Source organism: Lithobates pipiens, unplaced genomic scaffold (genome assembly GCF_037356315.1).
Source record: "Lithobates pipiens isolate NorthernLeopardFrog02 unplaced genomic scaffold, aLitPip1_a1.2 Scaffold_13, whole genome shotgun sequence".
Classification (NCBI taxonomy): domain Eukaryota; kingdom Metazoa; phylum Chordata; class Amphibia; order Anura; family Ranidae; genus Lithobates; species Lithobates pipiens.
Genome location: NW_027507718.1, coordinates 8,068,988 through 8,088,318, shown reverse-complemented (window position 1 = coordinate 8,088,318; position 19,331 = coordinate 8,068,988). Strand labels below are relative to the sequence as shown.

The 19,331-nt window shown below is 39.5% G+C and overlaps 1 protein-coding gene and 1 long non-coding RNA gene across 3 annotated transcripts in view; one reads left to right on the top strand and one right to left on the bottom strand.

Moving 5' to 3' along the window:
• The window catches only part of AOPEP (aminopeptidase O (putative)), a 613,303-nt gene that overhangs the window by 491,665 nt on the left and 102,307 nt on the right, over positions 1-19,331 (top strand). The window lies entirely within an intron of this gene.
• LOC143975998 (uncharacterized) lies at positions 17,595-19,111 on the bottom strand. Its single transcript, XR_013272438.1, has 2 exons — positions 18,855-19,111; positions 17,595-17,950 (listed from the first exon to the last, which is right to left on the bottom strand). It is a non-coding gene; the product is annotated as an uncharacterized LOC143975998 (long non-coding RNA).

The following is a 19,331-nucleotide window of genomic DNA, read 5'->3' as shown; positions in this document are numbered from 1 at the left end:
TGACATCCATTTCCCTTGTTTTTGTCCTAGTGTCATAGAGGCACAATGGGAGGGAATTCTTCCATAAGGTCATACATAGATGCCAAAAATGGACAGGAATTCTAACTTTCCCTACTCCATCCAGAACTAAGAAAAAAAAATTGGTTTGAGGCTGGACTTTTTTTTTTTTGCACTGTCATGCTTGCTTGCTTTACCATTGTCTGTACTTTGCTAGGGTGTTTGCACACTGAAGGCCTGCATGTGACTTTTGGCACACTTTAGTCCACAGTACAACAGTACAAGTCCACCAAATGCAGAGGACCATGCAAGCATTGACAGTAAACATTTCTAAATAAACTATGTACAACATAAATAGATTTCATGGTCATGACAAGTCACCATCTAACACCCATAATACATTGATACAGTTATTAGGAGACAAAAATGTCTGTGACGCACTGGCTGGGAATTATGGGCACTCGCCACAGACAGCAGTATTTTAAATGACACAACACAACTCTAATTACACGCACTTTACAGCTTTAGTAAATAAACCCCATTGCGTACTTAAAACTGGGGCATGCATGTATAGTTCAATTTTTTTTAAACAATACACTAATTATAGTTACACATTTTTTACTTTTTAAGACCTAACATTTTAACCCCTCACTGAGAGTGAAGAAACAAATTATTTATAACACATTAATAGACAGTATGTAAAGTTTATTTTTATTTTTTTTTAATGATATTTGGATTACTTCTGAATGTGTGGTGTGCTTTTAAATGCTGTCATGCAGTAGGTCTGCTTTAAAAATGAAGTTTGTGTTTTACTACTGTTCTTTCAAAACACTTTTATTTTTTTTTAAACACAACACTTGTGTATTTTTTCACTGTGTGGAAACAATTGAGTGATTTTTTTAGGCCTTTTCAAAGTCTTAAAGCTGGCATTGTTCTTCTCCAAATAAAGCAAAGTAGGGCACAAGAACATAATAGACTCGGGTTACAGGTGGAAAAGATTTTGTTTCTTGAAACAGTGAGTAGGGACAGCTGGTTTATAAAAGCCCCCATAGAAGTGCAGGCTGTAAAATCAGAACTACATGTGCCTGTTTTTCCTGTAGCTGTAAACTTGATTCAGGGGGACTAATACTAAATGTATTTGGTAGAAGGATGCAGCTGTGAAATATTTTAGGTATACAATGTAAAAATCTGTATGTTTATTGTACAACCAGACTAATGTTGGGAGTTTTTGCACAATTTATGTCTATAGTCAATGGTGTTACTTTATGATGGCATTTTATGGGCATCTTATTGCACTGCTGTTGTTGTGATCTAATAAATGTGAAAGCAAAGCTAAAAATGATTTGGAAGTACATCTACATTTATACCGTAAAGCTTTCTTAAATTGTAATACATTCCTTTTTTCTGTTCAGAAGATCACAGAAGTGTTAATCTGCCTGTCAGGTTTTATATTGCTGTCTGTGTGCTCTCTGGGGAGATTACCATTCTATATTTGTCATGGTGACCTCTATCTCCAGTACAGAAAATTACAGGGAATCCAACATTTTACAGTTGTCACCATAGCAGGAGGTGTGAGGCAATCTTTTAGTAGGGACACCTAAAATGGTGACAACTGTCACTCCCTGTTTTGTCTCTGGGGCAAGAAGGTTATGGCAGTTTCCCTAATGGGGCGCAGACAGCTATATTGAAAACTGTATTTAAAATCAAAATGTGAAGTTTTGTTTATGGGTGAACTTAAAATGATGTATTTTTATTTTTATTTTTTACCTGGTATAACAAAAAAAGTTATTGAATTCTCCTGGTATGTCACTCAGGGCTGTATGTGTTTTTAATGTTTTTTCACTGAATATATATATTTTTAAAGTACCTACTCACAACAAATTATTTTTGCACTTTGCCATTGTGACATTTATAAATTCATATGCCAGATTTCCAGAGTCTAAAAATGACTCTAGATTACAGCATTACAGACCCTGCAACAATAACTCAGTTCTGTACCACATGTGCGTAAAAACTAAACCAGTTTATTTAGCATGGGTTACCAATGGACAAAAAACTCCCCTGCAGAATATTTTTAATTCAGTACACCACAATGTATGGCATGTGTGCCATGATGCACTGCAGCTTGGGTACAATGCCACCTGCTGTAGTTGTGTGTTTGTGTGTCATTCTAAATGAATGGCACCACACCAGTTAAAATGCTGTACCTTGTGGTATTGCAGGTTAAAATGTGCTTTTTACTGCACAGTAGTATATCATGTAGCTAATCTAAAGTGGTAGAGACTGTTCACTTAGCAAAGTGATTGTTCATGGAGCTTACCAAATAGGGCAAATCTGAATCAAAACCCAGTCATTTGCAAAGAAAATTAACGAAGTGGCATTGTTTTCTTTAAAGTGATTGGGTGATTGAAGTTAACACAGCTTCACTTTGGTAAATTAATTCCAGTGTCTTGCACATGTTGTTGCCAGTGTCAGCAGACTTCGTTGGGTGTACAAGCTTCAAGAACACCATTAAGAGATCACTTTCCATTTTATTAATGTGAAATGCAAATCTTTCGCAAGTATACATGTATATATACATGATGCCTGAAATAAAACATTCTGCTTCCTGTTTAGTGTAGGAGTCTTTTCAGTTGTTTCCCTTGGGCTACTTCAGTGAACACTCTGTAGGCCTGGATAATCTCACAGACCCTCCCAAAGTTAAGTGGCTTCACATGCATCTGTGCGGCCTTGCTTTTTAAGGTTAGAATGATTCCATTAAAATGCCATTATGCTTTTTGAAAGTGACAGATGGAGTCGATTTTTGTCACATACTTTTCAGCATTCATTTTATCATGTACATTTCAGTAGATGAAGTCTCACTACCAAACTTTAGTGGCATATAATAGAGAACTTATATAATTATAAATATATATAAAAATGTTTAATATAGAAATGGTGAAACGTTTGTTGCCGATATGGAAATTAAAAACTACCTAGTTATATGTTGTATTTCCAATTTAAAGCTAAACTGGAAATGAGACACACAAATTTTTTAACAATTTTCTAATTTTGTTGTGCCAGTCTTGTAAGCCAGGTAAGTCTGCTAGAGAACATGACCAGGTCAGGGACCTTCCTGCAGGCAATGCAGCAGTAAAATGCAAGGTCCTGCTGTTTAATAGACCCTTCTCCCCCTATGCTGAATTGAAAAAAAAATTGCTAGTAAAAAAGATTCTTACCTTAGACCCTGGGCCTCCAAACTTCTCACCTAGGTGCCAGTGATGTTCCTTAGACTTCCCTTGGGATCCTCTGTAAACTGAAGTTGGCCATACGTGGAATCGAAATTTGGCTGGTTCAGCAGGGACTGGCCAAATTTTGATTTATATATGGGCAAACCTGATTACACCCAAATTGATCCATCAATTGACTTGGGTACATCCAGCCTGTTGGATTTTTTGCATGTGATTACTTCTGGCGACTATAGCCACATGCAGTAATGATTGTGTTCTGCCAGCCGGTGATGCCCATCCTCCCCCTTCCCTGCCGACAGGACACAATAGTGCTGCAGGAGGCATTTTCCCCCATCAACTCTGAATGTCTTGATGGGAAAATCGAGTGATTTTCCCGTGGCGGAAGGAAAGAAAATCAAATTGTCTATGGGCTGCATTAGAATCCCAAATCTCAAAAGAATATGATCCTGAACAGCTACGTGTAAATCTGTTGTCTGAAGTGTACCCTGTGGCTCATGAATCATGCATATATACAGATTTATTTTACTTGCTTCCTGAGATGTGCATTAATTTTAAAGGAGGCCTGTCAGTAGCTTTACAGGTCTGCATTAGTAACATTTTTCAAAAGAGCTGTATCTTTAAACAATACATTTTAATCCTTGATCCTCCTTTATTCTTTCTTGTGCCAACAAACCAAACACAACATATGAATAAGTGCTAAAGGGTGTGTGAAATTAGTTAAACCGCTCCTTCCTTTCACACTGTCTTTATGTTGTGTTTGGTTTGTTTGCACAAGAAAAAAATCTGTGCAATTGACAAGCTGGGCTGGCACCTTTGTGAGCATTGTGTGTGAAAATGCAAGAGGAGCCTGCAGTGGAGCGGTGCTTTTCAGCCGTGATCATCAACCCTGTCCTCAGTGCCCACTAACAGGCCAGGTTTGCAAGATAACTGATATACATCACAGGTGATATCATTTGCTTCTCAGTGATTGCAGTATTCTAGTCTGCATCTCCCCAAGGCAATACATAAAACCTGGCCTGTTAATGGGCTCTGAGGACAGGGTTGATGACCACTGCTTTTCAGAAACAATAAATACATTTTAGTCCTTGAACTCAACTTGCTTGAGTAGAGCATCTTGGGAGAATGTCATCATGAGTATGCTGCAGGTAGAAAGAAGCATTGCCTCAGTTTTCCCTCCTCTAGTCCTAACTCACTTTAGAGATTGGTCTAACACTGTAACGTAACCAAGAACACAAAGACTTTTGTACAAAAAAAGAGGATGATTGTGTTGTCTCTGGACCAGAAAATAGATGTTGACCCTGGAACATACAAATTCCCACTAGCCTAACACTTAGATGGTCTTCTATTATGGATGTGTCAATAAGAAAACGAAAGAAAAAAAAAGTGCAAATTACATGTGCGTTAAAGAAACACTGAGCTTACTTTTTTAAGTAAGGATAAAAAAGCACTTTGCTCTAGCTTTCAATAAACCTTATGATCCAGATAAAATATAACAATCATTGGCAAGTACTTTTTTTGTCCAGGGGTCTCTGAATTAGGGTAAAAGCAGGTACCAGGGGTTGCAGATCTTGACCAGCCCAAGGATGAGACACAATTCAGAGTAACGTGCAATGATGATCCAAGAAAATGTAAAAACCTTCCTTCCAGTGGTCAGCATTCAAGAACAGTCTCTAGATGTGAGCTGGCACAAGCACCTTGCAAGGGCTGGTAGATGGTGTTGTCCTTGTTGCCAAGCAGACACCTCTTGAGCTGTGAAGTCTGCATCCAGGTAGCGTCCTGTAGTTAGGCAATGGATTTTGAGGAAACCATACTACTCCTAAAGCCTAGTGGGGAAAAGGGGCTTTAATTGGAAATAAATAGCAGTGTATTTTTGTGTATCTCCCAGATCTGCACATTAAATAATGCAGTGTGAAACTCTGCATATGTGCAGGACTTTATTGTAAGTCACTGTGTAGAGGGACTGTGGGCAGTCTACAGTAATAGGACCTGCTGGGCCCTTCCCTCTGCTTTCTTCACAGTGTTGGGATGGATTTACTAAAGGCAAATAGGCTGATCTCTTTGCAAGGGAATTTTCCCCAGAACTTTGCAAAGAATACCAAGGCGTGTGCAAAGAAAAAAAAAATAAAGTTTTTGTTTTGATGACATGATTGGATGATAGATATCAGCAGAGCTTCACCTCATTCACTAAGGGAAAATTTCCTTGCAACGTGAACAGTGTGTTTGCCTTTAGTAAATCAGCCCCTTAGTGGCTGTTAGACCCCTTTCACACTAGAGGCGTTTTTAAGGCACTTTAGTGCTTAAAAAAAGCACCTGGAAACTGCCTCATCTTCAATCCCAGTGTGAAAGCCTCTGTCTCTCTGCTTTCACACTGGGGCGCTGCCCTGGCAGGACGTCAAAAAAAGTCCTGCAAGCAGTGTCACTTGGGCATGTTCATCTTAAATAATTATTGGCACCACAGAGTATTGTTGTGAGCTTGGAGCTTGAATACATATTTCTGTATTAGTCTCTGTCATTTTAATAGAAGGCAGCATAATAACTAAAATGAAAAAAATCATTACCCACAATGCTTTAGATTGATCTTTCTTAACGCATCGAAGGCAAACATTTATTATATTACAGCTTACCAATTCTCGTGATGGCTGCATTAATTAAATGTTTTAGGTTTTCTTCCTTCTATTTTAATCTGATGATCCAGTGAGCAAGTCTGTTGTTTTTCACAAGCTGATTTCACATTGATCAGGCAAACTACTTAGGCCCCTTTCACATAGGCTGACCGATTGGGTCTGCCTGTCAGTTTTTTGGGCGGACCCGTTTGGACCATTAATTGCCCTCTGTGAAGTGGTGGATGTATCTCTCGCCAACATCTGATTCTGTCCACTAAAAACAGACAGATGGGGGATCCGTTCCTCTTCCCGTTGGCGGATCAGATGACAGTTGGATGGAAACGGACAAATAGCCTGTTTCCATCCTACTGCCCATAGTGGAAAGTGCATCAGACACAACCTGTCATCCCCGCTGAGCAAGGGGGATCCGCTGGCAGAATGCGCAGATCTGAAAGGGGCATTAACACTGGCAGGGGTGATTAAATGATCGGCTTTTATTTTTTCATGCAAAACCTTTATCCCAAAAGGAAAAAATACTGTGACTGATTATAAAGTGTGAGCTGGAGTTTGTTTTTGACAATTTGTTTAAATCTGCTAATACATTTAACACTCCCCTCCCCTCCAGACTAACAATGCTGCTGTCTTCTAAGCCTCCTGTGTCTATTCCTCCAGAGTTGTCTCTCACTAATACAGGAGGTAGGATACTGGCTAGAAAATCAGGTGAAAACAGAGGGGAAAAGCCAAAGAAAAGAAAACTGGCAGCCACCACATCTAAAAATTTGTAAGCTGCAATATAATACATTTTTGGTTTTGTGTTTAATATCGTTTTAAGTGTAATTAACAAAAGTAGAGATAAATTGTGATGATATGATTGAATTATGAGCCTATGCATGTGCAAATGTTCTCTGACATGCACAGTCTTCATCCGTGCACTTATCTAGGTGATCATATACTGATGTTTAATGCAAGCTTTGTGGTTTTAGTTTGCAGTGTTCATGCAACATTCAAATAATGTTGCTATTATGGCTACATATACCTCAGAAAACACACAGCAAAATGTTTTTGAAAAACAACCAGTGTGTCTAAGATTAAAAGCATGTTAAAAATCCTTGTGTGCTATACTTTCATATGACAAAAAAAAGCAGAAAATGTATGAGTATTTATCATTAGCTTTTACAATCTATGTACAACGATCTGTGCATGCACAGTGCAATACATCCCCACCCCCTCAAATAGGGTCACTAGGATAAACAGATTGAAGAAGATGCTCCTGCCATCTGACACTTTTGGGTGGGTTAAATAGCATGACCCCCACTGCTCACTATGAGTCTTCCTCTGGTGATGTAGCAGCCAGTGAGGCACATGCTATCTGATACACCTGGAAGTGTTGAGTAGCAGTGACACCTGTGGCTCTTCAAGAGAGTGAAAATTGAAGTCATTGCCTGTTGGACAGGCAAGTGTTCAACATCTAGTGACAGGCTTTCAGTCCTTTTTTAAAATGTATTTGTATTTATTATAATTCACAGTACAACCCCAATTCCCAAAAAGTTGGTACTCTGTGTAAAATTTACATAAAAACAGAATGCAATGATTTGCAAATCTCATAAACCCATATTTTATTCACAATAGAAAACATATAAAATGTTTAAACTGAAAAAATTTACAATTTTAGGAAAATAATCAGGTAATTTTGAAATTGATAGCAGCAACATGTCTCAAAAAAGTTGTAACAGGGTCAAGTTTAACACAATGTAGCATCCCTTCTTATTTTACCAACACTCTATAAATGTGTGGGAACCGAGGAGTCCAGTCCTGGGTCTTCTTCCTTATATTTATTTATGAGATGCACCAAATATCTTCCATTGGTGAAAGTTTTGGACCGCAGGCAGGCCAGTTAAGCACCTGGACTTTTCTACTATGAAGCCATGCTGTTGTCATAGATGCAGTATAGGGTTTAGTATTGTCCTGCTAAAATATGCAAAGCTTTCCCTAAAAAAGACATTGTCTGGATGGGAACATATGTTGCTCTAAAACCTGGATATATCTTTAGTGCCTTTCCAGATTTGCAAGCTGCCCATTCCGTATGCATGAGTGCACACCCATACCATCAGAGATGCAGGTTTAACCACATGCCGACCGGGCCATAGCTGAAAAACTGCTACAGCGTGGTTGGCTTATTCTGGGAGGGTGTCCATGGACGTCCTCACAGAATCTTGCACCCGGGAACATCCATGACCGCCGGGTCCAGTGAACCCGGCGCATCACGGTAAACGGCCAAAGATCGCGGCTGTTTACCACGTGATCGCTCTGTCAAATTACAGAGCGATCACTTGTAAACAAACTGGCGTCACGTCATGACTCCAGTTCCTCCCTCCCCTATCTGTACCGATCGCTACGGGGAGAGATTGCAGCAGCACTGTGGGCTGGATGTGAAGTGCCCACAGCGCTGCTCAGTGACACTCCTCTGCCCATACTCTGCAGCACTGTGCAATACTCTGCAACACTGCAAAACTCTGCCAATACTCTGCAACACTGCAATAATCTGCCAATACTCTGCAATACATTTTAAACAAAACAAATAATTTTTTTTACTGAATTTTCAGTCTTTTTTGATAGCGCAAAAAATAAAAAACCCAGCGGTGATTAAATACCACCAAAAGAAAGCTCTATTTGTGTGAAAAAAAGGACAAAAATTTAATTTGGTTACAGTTTTGCATGACTGAGTAATTGTCATTCAAAGTGTGAGAGCACCAAAAGCTGAAAATTGGTCTGTTAGGAAGGGGGTTTAAGTGCCCAGTGGTCAAGTGGTTAAACTGAACACTAATAACAAGCCAGAAGGTCCCACACCTCTTTAGTTTGGAGGACTTGGTGCCCATGGTTGCCAAAAAGAATGTAAAACTTTGATTTGCCTGACCACAGAACAGTTTTCCACTTTGCAACAGACCATTTTAAATGAGATTTAGCCCAGGGTCATAGATGCAGTATGAGGTTTAGCATTGTGCAAGATTGTATGTAGATTATACACCACATCCCAACTTTTTTTGGAATTGGGTTGTATAAATCCTGAACATCCAAAATGTTCAGCTGATATTCTTAAAATATAACAAAAAATGTAAAAAAATAAATAAATTGGTGGTAGGTCTCCATACCTGGTTAAACAGGTACTGCCTACAACTCAAAAAATGTAATTCAAAGTAATGAGCTTCCCTGGGTAAAATTACTGCGTAGTACTTGCATTTTGCAGGAAACTACATATGCCATGATGCATCCTGCTTTTCAAGGCCGTTTGTTCTTGTTTTTTTGTTTTTTTTCTAACATCATGCTGTTTGATCCATTCATTCATTTAGTTTTCCAGTCATTCTCATTTTTTTTTCATCTCAAGCTGTGGCACAGCAACACAAATACCCAGTGATCCTGTTCACCGAATGAAAACTGAATGAAAACATCAAGGTAGTTTAAAATTTTTGTAAGGTATGCAGTCCAGGTGGTTCATAATGAGCTAATTAGAATCTCAGTTATATCTGAATGAAATTAGGATCACAATAAATATATACAGTATAATGTGCACAGCTGCAACCTTGTGAATAGTACTCCAGACTGAGTACTATGAACGAGTATAAAAAATCTTTGTATCCAAAACCTGGCAAATCAGTCTTTGGTCTTTTACTTTGAATCTTGGTAATTTTTTTATTTATTTGTTGTTTTTTTCCTGGACAGTATCCTATTATTCTCCCTGAACTGTTGCTGACTTTTTTTGAATTCTAGAACATTTTTTATGACTAAAACAGTAATTTGCTTTAAATCATACAAAACAGCGGAAAATATTGGAAAGGGGAGAAGTTTGAACAAAAGATTTGACGGAACATGGAAATTTCCAAAGCCTGTAATGTCTAAAATCTGAATAGCCCAAAAATAATGTCAATACATAAAGAAAACTCCCTTTCTTTTTTATTAAAAGAGAAGTATGTGTATATTTTTTTTTGCAGGTTTATACTTACTTAGGTGGATGCAGCATTGGTCTGATGCTGCATCTGTCCCCCGACACCTCTGCACTGAGAACAAAACGATCGAACACCTCCAATGGCTCGAGCTGACTCACAGCTCCCCAAGCAAAGAGCTTCTGACTGTCAATCAGCAGCTCTCCACTCTGCCCCCCCCCCCACCCTTACTGGAATTATGAGCTGTGGAGGGGCGGGGAACGGCTGTCTCAGGCTCTCAGTGGCTTGCTGAGAGGCTGAGACGGGTGTCAGTCCAGGCACCTGGCGGATTCAGACTTTATTGTCGTGATGACGTGGTGCCTGGACTGATTCCAGTGACGTCAGCGGAGAGCAGATTTCAGCCCGCTCTCTACTGAACACGGGTCACAGGAATGCAAAACAACTCCTGTGACCCATAGGAGAAGCCCAGCCAAATGAGCTCAGGTTGGACTTCTCCTTTAAGCGATGTGTTTATTTATAGCTGTTCAGCATTCAGTTCTAAAAGATTAGTCAGTTACACTAAAGAGATGTGTATATATGCTATAATACCATCATAAAGTTATATATATATATATATATATATATATATATATTGTAGACATGTCACTGGAGAAGTGATCGAGGGGGTGTACATCTCACCTAGGTTGCTACACAGTGTGAGATGGTAAATCCAGGATGGATCAGTTTCTCAGCAGCGATATGCTGCTGAGTTGTTATTTAAATTTTGCCGGGCCTGGGTTTATATGGAATGGCAGGTAGGTTTGGTAGAGGGACCTGTCATTCCACATCCCCCGATCCAGTTCTGGGTTTGGGATCAGGTGAGCTTTGATCCTAATTAGCCTGGGAAGCTAAAGGCTCTGCAGAGTCTGCAGGTGATCGCTCTCAGCCAGGGAATGAACAATCTGTGTGTTGAAGGAAGCTGCAAGCACTGCCACTGCTGGAGCTAAAACTCACCCTGCGATATCCAGGTGAAAGACGCTGTGTTTGTAAGTGTCAGATAGGTGAGCAGAACCTGTTAGTAAGCGCCCAGCCGGGCTAGGACTTTTATTTTTGTTGTACTTAGAAAGCACGGTGTTGCTGTATATTTTGTTTGCTGGACTGTTTGTACCACGAATAAACGCCAAGATCTGCTTTATAAATTCCAAGTCTGCTGTGAACTGTCTCCAAACACACCCTACCCCGGGAAGATCCCTTACAATATATATATATATATATATATATATATATATATATATATTATACTGTATTATTGTTGAAAATAAGTAATAAATACCAAAGGATGTAGTAGTAACATTTTTTCCCCTGGAACAAAAAGTACTTTGTTATAAAAAAACATGTGCATTTTATGTGTACTTGTAGTCCAATATTAGTTCTAAAAAGATAAAGCCTCAAGCTCAATAAAAAGGAATCTTGTCTCCAAAAGTATAACGTCTGGTGACAAGATGGTTTCATATCACAGTCCTGGATAAAGAGAATTTATCCACTAAGATCTGCACTGTAAAGCTTTCTTTTAGTATTTGTAGACCTATAGTACAGGATCTTGCTGCTGTACTTTGGATGTCTGCAGACTTAATTGGACATTCTCCCAACTCACCAAGAACAGCACTTGCCTCATAGTCTAGTCATTTACCATACATTATTAGATTATGTTGGTGCATGAAGTAAACTGAGATGAGGAGAGCGGGTGTTATGAGCTCCTATTACATTCGTAGCTAGATAATCCTATTGTGTTTAGGGTTACAATTTGTTGCCTTTCTCATACGAAGGGATATACCCTCTACCTCCTGCATTTGCTCATCCCTAGTGAAAAGATATTTAAACTGCCAAAAAAAACCCCTCACAGTAGGCTGTCTACCAGCTAAGCAAAATTCATCCTTGCATCTCTAGCATCCAGATTTGGAAATGAAGATTGCTTTTAGCAGAAATTATAGTTTAAGACCTTTAACTTTGTCAAAATTACACATTGGGTAAATTCATTAAAAATGGTCTTTCATTTTGTGATTAATAAAGAGATAACATGGCCTATTGCATTCTTTGTACCTCTTTCAAACACTGTAAACTGTTCTATGATGCTGTAGCTAGACATGAAAATAATGCATGTTAATTCAATTAATTGATAATGAAATAGCTATTGTGAGCCCTGATGCTGGTTATGGTAAGGCATCAGTATTATGTTTTTAGATCTATCCATTTGGGAGAGGGTTGCAGGATCTGTAAGTGCTCCTTTTTATTCTAGTAATTATTTCCTTCATTTGATCTTAAATGGTAAGGATTTAGCTGATGCTTTAGAGGCAGAACGTTGAATGAAAGTGAATGGGATCTATAAAGCAAAAGCGTTGAAAAAAACGTCTTTTGGTTCTTGGAATAACATCATATAATTACTGCTGTGCTTATATGTGATGACTTTGAAAAGTGATCACACATAATGATGTAGTATTGGCTTTACCAATATGTTTGTTTAATGCAATAGGGAGATGTACATTGTTCTGTTACTTTGTGTGTAACCATTTTTATTCAATTCATAATTGATGTGGATAAACATGAATATAGGACATTTTTTTTTTTCTGGGAATATACCACATCACAATCTGAACTGAGTAGGATCAAAAAGTCACCAAGTAAGGTTATCATTCAGTGTTGTTGCCTTAGAAGTGTTTAGTGTATCCTAGAGTAGTTATGGCCAATACCATGTCCATGATGTCACTTTTTTGATGTCTGGATAGAAGAACAGGCTGCAGGCAGGAACAGGGAGAACTTGGGGAGTGGGGTATTTGGGAAGCCTGTAGAACCATGTATGTCTGAATCTATCTTTCTGCTAGTGAAGTCAGTGAGATCCTCCATCTTCATGATTGCAATAATGCATGCAAACCAATGGCTTCTGATAGGAGGTGCCAATTGTTTCCAGAGTACTGGAATACAGTCCCTGGCTGTATTGAGCAAATTGATTAATAAGGATTTTTTAAATATATTTTCACTGAGAGAGAGGTTGTATGTAGTAAGTAGGCCATAGGGTTTGGATCCAGGTCAATGTCTGTGAGTTCCTGAATAATATCTTGCATAAGAGCAAAGAAAATGTAATCAAGGACATTCTCAGAATATGCCAATATTATGTTACTATTGGTATGCGTTTATTATGACATCTATAGGACCACCATTGTATTTGTTATTTTATTACCTTTTATGAGAATATACCTACCGTATATACTCGAGTATAGGCCGACCCGAATATAAGCCGAGGCCCCCAATTTACCCCCAAAAAAACTGGCAAACTTATTGACTCGTGTATAAGCCGAGGGTGAGACATGCCTGTCCATCCCTGTGTGTGTGTCCGTCCATCCCTGTGTGTCCGTCCATCCCTGTGTGTCCGTCCATCCCTGTGTGTCCGTCCATCCATCCCTGTGTGTGTCCATCCATCCATCCATCCCTGTGTGTGTGTGTCTCCATCCATCCATCCATCCATCCCTGTGTGTGTGTGTCTCCATCCATCCATCCATCCCTGTGTGTGTGTGTCTCCATCCATCCATCCATCCATCCATCCCTGTGTGTGTGTGTGTCTCCATCCATCCATCCGTGTGTGTGTGTCTCCATCCATCCATCCGTGTGTGTGTGTCTCCATCCGTGTGTGTGTGTGTGTGTGTGTGTGTGTGTGTGTGTGTGTCCAGCCTACCTGTGTCCCGAGCCTTTGTCCCGAGCCTCCGTCCCGTGTCGTGCCTTGCCTTCGTCCCGTCCCGTCCCGTCCCGTCCTGTCCCGTGCCGTGCCTTGCCTTGCCTCCGTCCCGTGCCCTCTTCGTCGGCGGCCATTGTAAAATTCAAAAGCCGCGCCTCCTCCTTCGCCTGTGATAGGCGGAACACTGAATTTCCCAGCAGCCTGTGTTCCGCCTATCACGGACGTCGTATCATCCTCGTCCGTAGTACGAGGATGAGACGACGCCCGTGATAGGCGGAACACAGGCTGCTGGGAAATTCAGTGTTCCGCCTATCACAGGCGAAGGCGGAGCCGGAGGCGCGGCTTTTGAATCATAGAATGGCCGCTGTCTGTCTGCTCGACACGCTGATCGAGCGGGCAGACAGCGATGACTCGAGTATAAGCCGAGGGGGGCACTTTCAGCCTCAAAAAAGAGGCTGAAAATCTCGGCTTATACTCGAGTATATACGGTATTTGCCTATTTACTGAAACATAAAGCAGCCAAGCCATTTTACTTTATTGAGCACTTTTTTTTTAATCTAAAATAAGATTCTGGATTTCTTTTCTACTTTAGTTGATCAGTTTTAGTAGTGAAGATTAAAATGAATATGCTTCCTAAAAGCATGATAATCCAAGAGTTTTTTATGTTATTTTTTAAGAAGTAAGCCTTGTGCTGTTCATATTTGAATATGTATATTTTTCACATTAATAACACGTTCTTTAAAAAAAATGTCATTGCTGTTTGAAAAGGTTCTGTAAAACCATAGTCACACCGGTCCATGCAATAATTTTGGCTTTGAGATATGGCAGGTTTATGTAGAATAGATGGTTCCTCAGTGTCATGTAAATGGGTGTAACCTGTCAGATACCAGACACAAGTCTGCATCTGTGTTCTAGAGAAAAATGTTGAGTATTTGTGACCTTAAATATTTTTGCATATATTGTGCTGTTTTGCTTGCACACCTGTATCTAGACAATACCTTCAGCCCTAAGGATTGAAAAGTATATCATCATAGCCATAAATGTCAGTAAGGCAGTTTGAATTATCTTCATATCACCTGTACAATTTGTACAATTTGTGACATGTCTGAAAAAACACACACAGTAAAAAATAAAAATAAAAAAAAATTGTAAAAATTAAATGGTAAGGGTTATGTTAAATGTTTGAAGGGCAAGAATACAGTGTTAATAGTTTAACCTCCCTGTCGGTACGATTATTTCAGATTTTAGGTGCTGAAAGCGGTACAATTATTTTGCATGAAAATTTGGCGTTTTATATTGTAGTCCTGTAATTCTTAGGAATAACTCACTTAAATCTGTCCAAACCAGAGTCTAGCAGACATCCCGGGTATGATAAAGTTTGAAAAATGAAATCATAAATTATAATATAATTATACCAAATAATAATATAACAATAATAAAAATTATTCAATAATGTAATCAAATCAAAAACTCAGAAATTTGCTCATTTGCAGAATTGTCACTGTCATTACTTTTCAATATTTGATGACTGATCTCCCCACAAATCGCTATCCCTCAATTCTGTGAGTGATTCCAATTTATGATCTCTGTTTTCTAGCTGGTCTAAAACCATTTTTGATGTAAAGGGACAGTTTTGGTTGCTATGGACAATCTCCAGTTTCCAGGCATAAAGAACAGTTTTTATAATATAAAACTGCATGCAGGGTACTGGACAGACCACTAGGGACAAAGGGGATGTGAAATAATTGCATACAGCAATGTAATCTGTAAGATTACATTATACTGTATGTATAGTGTGTGTTTAACCATTCTCCGTCCCCGTGCGTCGCAACGCTCGCAGGGAACGGAGCTCGGCTCCGTGATAGATCGAGCGAGACACGGCTCGCTCGTACAGCGCGGGGACATCGCTGGATCCAGGGGACAAGGTAAGTAAACCTCTCCCTGCATACAGCGATGCGGTCCCGAGTCTGGTTTGGGGTTACCGCTTTTGGTACAAAATCTCCACCCCGAGCCAGACTCGGGAATACCGCCAGGGGGGTTAATGCAGCCTTTCTTAATTGTTCAACACAGAGGAACCCTTAAAATAACTTTCTGGTCTCAGGGAACCCCTGCTAAAAAGCACTATATCTACAACTCAGGATACATTAGCATAATGGTCAGTGGGAAGAATGCTCCTTACACTTGTGGCCATTGGGAAGAATTACCCCCTGACAGATAGCTAGGAACCCCTAGCAACCTCTGGAGGGACCCTAGTTGAGAAACCCTGGTTTAAGCATAATAATGTTATTGCACAAGTCACCTGCTTTGATAAATTGATGACATTTGGTTAACTTCATATATCCAGCATGTTAGCCTATCAAAACCATATGAAACCAGCATGGTACAGATGCACTTGAATATAAATACTGCTCTATATTTGTCTATATTATAGTGGAGGAAAACGTTTAACCCTAAGGTGGCATATGCTTCTTTAACAAGGCAGAGTGCAGTAACTTAACGTTATCCATTTTGCTTAATTGTGATGACTGAAAGAAAAAAGCTTACTTCTGTAGGTTATACATAACTGTCACCTTTCTTTCTGTTATACATTATCCACTTCAGCTCCAGAACATTTACCCCCTTCATGACCAGGCCATTTTTTACTATTCTGCACTGCATCATTTTAAGTTGCGATTGTGCAACAATGACTTGTAACAGGACTACGATTTTGCTGCAGACAGTCTTACACTATCTGACGTGGGGGGAACTGACTAACTGCCACTGACAGCATCAGTGACAATAATACAGTGATAATATTATACACTGTCACTGTACTAATGGCTGGGAAGAAGTTAACATCTAGGGAGTCAAATATATGCTGTGTAATGTGTGTACAGTGTGCATGTCCCAGCTGTGAATCATTGGCCGGGACTTGATGACACTTATAATGCGTAGAAATAAGCCGATACTTGGGATTGGCAATCATTAGTATTAAAAATCCACTTTGGATGTGATCTAGTCTAATATAATCTATTTGCTAGAAATAAAAATTGATAAATAGCTGTAATTTTATAAACATTATGACATTTAAATAAAAAATTTAATGCATCATCATTTAAAAGCAATAAAAAGATATGAAACAAAGTTCAGCAAAGATTGATATTTTGGTCTAGAGGGACAATTCTTGGAGTGATAGCAACAATTACTGCAAAGAAGACTTGGGGTACTTAGTAGAAGACCAGGGGAAATGGGTGCCAGGGTCTAGAAACAGATATATACAGATATATTTGATTGACATGTTTCTCTACTGTCAGTTGTATAGTAGTCGTGACCCTGAAGGCAGAAAGAAACTATGGAATGGCAAATTTAAAAAAAATTCTATGGGATTCTTAATTACCTCCACCCCATAATCACACTATGTACATTATGTACATGTTAAGGCAGTCTCAAGAAACATATTTTACATATTAACCAGTGCTATAAATTCTTCTTTTATTAACCATGTGATGGAAATGCTATATATATATATATATATATATATGTATGTACCAGCTGCTAAAATATGTGTGTAAGTGTTATTTATCAGATCGTACATCATTTTGTAATTAGTAGTTGATGGGTTTTCTTTCTGAAGGATAATTTATGGTACATGTATATCATTTTGTATGTGTCATTACATATAAGAAATTACTCAGCAACAAAACATAATTAAATCACAGTTTTGAATGATCAAAAAAGCTTTTCTGATCACATGTGCACTTTCAGGCAGGCAGTTAAGCTTAAAATAGTTTAGGTATGTCATAGAGTGAGATGTGGGTTTCTTGTCAAGATCTGTGTGTTCATATGGAGCTAGATCACACTCTTCACTTCAAAGGTTTATATTTCTGACAAGTTGACAATAGGATTTAGTATTTGAGATGGACACAGTTTAGAAGAAGCTGCTCTATGATCCTGCTGGAACTTGCCTTTACAATTAAGTGGGTCCAAAATTCTTGGGGCAATTTTTACATGCCTTGTGAGTTGGAAATAACAGAATTTTGTTGCAACTTTCACATTATTTAAGCAGTTATGAGTTTTTTTTTAATATACTCAGCAAAGATCTCCAAAGGCCATTTTCAGACAAAATTAAAAATGCTGTAGGTTAAAATTCAAAATGGTATTTATGTGCACGCCATCAATTACATGACTTGGCAAGCCCCCACTGTATCTTAACACTCCAGTACAAGATCCTCCGTTCTGGTAAATCCACTCTTGGCGAAAGTTCATAAGACAGTCACTTGAGCCAGAATCCTTTGCCCTGGGGCACTATATATGTTTGGAATTACTGACCATAGACATATGATTATAGTTATACATTTTATCTTACAGAAAGATATGTTAATAAGAATTATTAATCCAAGACTGTCATTAGACTCAGTGCAGGTTAATTCATTGTTTGATTGACATGCAGGCACTTCAGGAACCCTCATTTTGGATTTTTCTTCCTTTTCTTCCAGCCTACATTTTTCAAAAAATATATTTTTTGCATTACTATGGATTGATCACTGTAAAATGGGTCTTATTTGGTGTGCAATTTTTCAAGATCACACTTCATTGATGCAGCCCCCTTTTTTTAATTTTTTTTTATGTTTAATGCAATTACGATACTATACAGTTTGGATGAAACTCCAATACACTGAGGTAGTGCAGTACAACAATACATGGTAATGTGCTAGTGTGCATAGCAAAAAAATGCTGCAAGTGCTTTTTTGTCTGTAAGGCTGCTTTCACACTGGGGCGGTATTCAGGCGTTACAGCGCTATAAATAGCGCCTGTGTAACGCCTGAAAAAAACCGGCCCCTTTAACTCCAGTGTGAAAGCCGGAGGGCTTTCACACTGGAGCGATGCGCTGGCAGGACGGTGAAAAAAGTCCTGCCAGCCGCATCTTTGCAGCGGTGAAGGAGCGGTGTATTCACCGCTCCTATACCGCTGCTACCCATTGAAATCAATGGGACACCGCGGCAATACCGCCGGCAAAGCGCCGCTGCAGCGGCGCTTTGCGGGCGGGTTTAACCCCTTTTCGGCCGCTAGCGGGGGTTAAAACCACCCCGCTAGCGCCCGCACACCGCCGCTAAAACGACGGTAAAGCGCCGCTAAAAATAGCGGCGCTTTACCGCCGACGCTGCTCTCGCCCCAGTGTGAAAGCAGCCTTACTGTGCTTTGGCAGCCCATTCACATTAATGCGTGACATACATGTGATAACGTGTCTTAACGTAACGTACAAGAACTGCAAAGTATGAATGGGTCTTTAGATTCAATTCAGAGCTCAGTCTGTTAAAGCTAAACTACTGCTGTGCCCCTACTGCATGGGTTAACTGCTTGTTTTATCCAGGGGTGCACAGAAAGAAAGGCTATACTTAACTGATCCTTAGATCCTCCAGAAGATGACGCTCTCCCATGTCCAATGTTGGACCTCCTGTCCAGAGCCGTGCTATGGGCATGATGATGCCAGAAACAGTCCATGCACAAGCATGGGGGGGTTGCATAAGTGGCCTGGACCCCAGTCGTGCGCTTGGAGGATCGGCTCAGATTATATAAGTATATCTCCACTCTCCTCACCCCTAGACAAAAACAAAAAAATTAGCAGTTAAACCATGCTGGGCTTCATCCATCCTGGAATTCTTCTTCTTTAACTACTTTGGACCAAGCCCCTAGTAGCCCTCCAATAAGAGAGCTTTTCACCTTTCTCATTTCTTTCTTGGATATCTACCTCTGTTATTTGTGAACAATACAGTAAATGTTACATTCAGTAAAAAGTCCAAAGTACAATGCCAGTGTGCAAATATCAGTAAGCCATAGCTGCCAGTCAATAGTGACCTCTGCCCTGATTGCTGTAAAA